Source organism: Rhineura floridana, chromosome 7, assembly GCF_030035675.1.
Source record: "Rhineura floridana isolate rRhiFlo1 chromosome 7, rRhiFlo1.hap2, whole genome shotgun sequence".
NCBI lineage: Eukaryota > Metazoa > Chordata > Lepidosauria > Squamata > Rhineuridae > Rhineura > Rhineura floridana.
Genome location: NC_084486.1, coordinates 40,737,984 through 40,741,787, shown reverse-complemented (window position 1 = coordinate 40,741,787; position 3,804 = coordinate 40,737,984).

The window sequence follows — 3,804 nt, the reverse complement described above, 5'->3', positions numbered from 1 at the left end:
CAGTTTTAGAAGGGCTGCGAGGGAGGGAGCCCCTTTGCGAGTCTCTGGGGGGGGCTCTGAGTCAGCTGCGGCAGGGGGAAATTCAGCCTCAGGAAGAGAACCTCTTAAAGGGGGGCAGAGGGAAGAGCTGGGGGTGGTAGCAGACAGGGTCGCACTGGGAGCCCCATTTCGCAGGTTCAGAGAAGCAAGGCTGGATGCAGCAGGTGGCTGCAATCCGCTCTAGCCTCAGATGAGCCATCGAACTCCCGCTTTGCAATGAAGTGCAATTACGCCCTTGGTCATGCTGTATTTGCGATATTTCGCAAAACCGACTGTATGCTTTTCTACTTTATGCATATTAATGTTTCTGGAGATACACATGGCTGGCAATTCCACTTATTTCTCCAGAAATGCAGGTAACGATGTGTCATGTCTAGGAGCTTTTCTAGAGTGCAGCACTCGGTGGCAGCTCCCAGCTCCTCCACATTCTCTCTCTCTCTCTCGCTCTGCCTGCCTCTCTCTCTCTGCTCAGGTGACAGAGGCTTCCCAACAGCTTCCCAACCACTTTGGGCAAAACTTGATGCTCCGTTGCCTTCTCCCACCCCTCCTTCTCCCTTTCCTTCCCGTGGCCCTTTGCAAAGTGCCAGGCTCTCCTTTTCACCCCTGTGTGTGTGCCTGTGCATGTCTTTCTGTCTCTGAGTGAGGCGGAAAGAGCAAAGCGAGCTCCCTGCACCAACCAGCCGCACTTGAGTTAGAGCAGCCAGGAAAAGCGGGGCATTACACACAACCACAATTGCAGATCTCACCCAGAGCAGCTGCCCAGTTCACAGGCTGGCTAAAAATAAACTGCTCTTGCTGCTTCTGCACAACTGCAGATTTTTGCATCTGCGCAGTAGAAGTTGCAGAGGGACTCCCCAACACCACACCATTGCTCTGATTGGTTCCATTTTCCCAGGGTTTCCCCGGACATTCGTGCACATGCGCAAAAGTGGAAATACGTGATTGGCTGAGAATGAGGGAAGGGGTATGGGGAAATGCCCAAGAACTGCCCATCACATGCCCACAGCTGTTAAGTCCAAGGTATTCCATCCAAGCACCTGAAGGCACAGCGGATGATTCCCGATTTAAAAAAGCAAATCGCATTTTTTGCAGTAATGCAACAGTGGATTTAACCGCACGAAAATACACAAAAGCACACGATGTCATATGGACGACCGAAAAATAATGAATACACAAAGCGATCATGTCACATTATATGGTCGTCTGGATGAACCCAACAAATCCAGCCATTTTCGGGCTCTTCTGGTTGACCTATTTATTGAGTATTCCTCCTAATTTGCTTGCACAGGGTAGATTTCATCTGGTCCTTTATTGAGCATTTGTTCTGATTTGTTTTGGGGGCGGTTATATGACAATGACCATTCATCTTTATTTGCTTGCATGTTGTGTACACATCTTCCCATTAGTCATTCATTCATCCCATACTGTTCAAGGTACTTCCCTGTCACTTTTCAAAGTGGAAGAAGTCTTACTCTTTTCTAAAGTGGATTTGTTGTGCTAGGGCAACAGAGCCCTTAAATCCACTTTAATTGCACTTGCCGAGAATTAAACTGTTACCCAATTATCTGGGGGCATCTTTTGGTCAATCAAAATGTTTTACAGAACAAACCTACATTTCCTCAGAAGAAAGTCCCTATGGGTTGCATCCAGTCCTTGTGCAAGTGAGGTTTACACACACACACATACATCTGTGTGCCCCCCTCACATCCAAATCTTTGTGGAGATTTGGGAGAATCTCCAGAGCACATGGAGGGGTGTGGGGGCATGCAGGGGAGGAGAGGAAGGAGACATTCCATTGTACAGGTAGAAATGGTACTGCTCACAGTATTCTCTAGTAACTGTGTCTAGGATCAAAGCCTTACAGTGCAGTCATAGGCACGTCTACCCAGAGGTAAAACCCCCTGAGTTCTATGGGACTTATTTTATTATTTACATCAGCAGTGGAAGGTGTGGTGGGCATCCACCTCATCCTCTGTCTGGCTGAGTCACTGCAGCATACCATGATGGAGAAGGAGAGGGGTGTTGCAGAACAGTTAGTGCAATGCAAATGTGCTGGGGGAGCCAATCCAGCCCACCTGTCAATGAACTTGTACCGCTCCAACCTCACCACCACCATGCCCATCCTGGTATGCTGCACCAACTCAGCCAGACGGAGGTCAGGTGAGCAGTGCAGCCCCACCACGCTGTACACTGCTGATTTACATTTATAGATCACTGTTGCTCCCGAAGGCTCCCAGGGCAGTGAACACTCAAGACAGAACAATAGAACAATTAAGTTGAACATAATTACAAAACATAATTACCCCCAGGTAAGTGTGTACAGCATGGAGGGGAGGGAGAACCTGTGGCCTTCCAGAAGTTGCTGGACTCCAACTTCCATCAGCCTCAGCCAGCATGGCCAATGGTCAGGCATTATGGGAGCTGAAGCCCAGCAACATCCATAGGACCACACATTCCCCAATCCTGGAATACAGGATTGCACTGTTAATTAATGTAGCTGATGAAACCATATTCTAAATATATTGACTTTGCCCCACTTTCCTCTGGAAATAATGGGTTATATCTGACATAGCACTGGGCTCCTGCTGGGAGAAAGGGTGGGATATAAATCAAATAATAAATAAATAAGCATCCCATCAGCACAAGGATTTCTGCATGCGCAGCAGGAATTCACCCCCTCCTCCCCTGCACCCTCCTTGCACCCTTCCCAAAATCTGCTCTGGAAGGTTGGAGAAATCCATAGAACAGATTTTTTTGGGGGGGAGGGTTGCAGGGGAAGGCAACCAGGGAAAAGTCCTGTTGCACAAGCAGAAATCCTTGTGCTGACGGTATGCTTACTTAGCAACCCATTGACATTGATTAAAATATCTATACCCCTCCCTTTACAGCCAGCCTTTGCCAACCTAGTGCCACCAGAATTTGGGCCCACATGCTGGCTGGGTTCATGGCAGTCTAAAACATCAGGAGGTCGCTAGGTTGGGGAAGGCTGTTTCTGACAGTATTTTGCTTGGACAATATCCCACTAGTAGTAGGAGCAGGGAAGGATGAGAAACCTCTTTTAGGAATCCAAATATTCACCAAAGTCCATGGGGCTAAACTATCTGATCCTAGATTTTGAGTTTAAGTGGCTTGCACTTAAGTTCATGATGGTTACGTAATTTTGTCATTTATTTAATGGGAGCACAAGGAGCATATCCATTTAAGGGAGTCAGAAACACTGTAACCTGGAATGAAACTACATTCAGGAGGTTTCTCCCTGTTTCATTTTCTTAGCAATTTTTCTACCGCCAACTATTCTGAGCTTGAGTGATTTCCTTTTATCTCTAAGTGCCTTGATTCACAGAAGCTTATTGACAGGCACACCTGTTATATACCACTGATGTTCAGAAATATTTATGCAAAAGGAAGCTCTATAAATAATTTGACAGTTACGTTTTCTGTGTTTACTAGTTAATTTTTATGGGTTTGGGAAATACAAGCACTGTTTATCATTGACTTTCCATGTCTGGCTTTTTGATTTCTGTACGTCATTGTGGCATTTTATGGCCATCATTAACGAATCAAAATAAAATTGAGCAATATTATAAAATGCTGCAAACAAACCATCTGTTTTGCTTTAATTACTAAAAGAATTAATATGCTTGCATCTGCATCAGCTTATGAATACCAATTCCATTCTTTTTAACAACTAGCCAATACCAAATCATTACCACCACCACCCCAAAAAAGCTTAACATCAGAGACATGCAAATAAAACCACCAGGG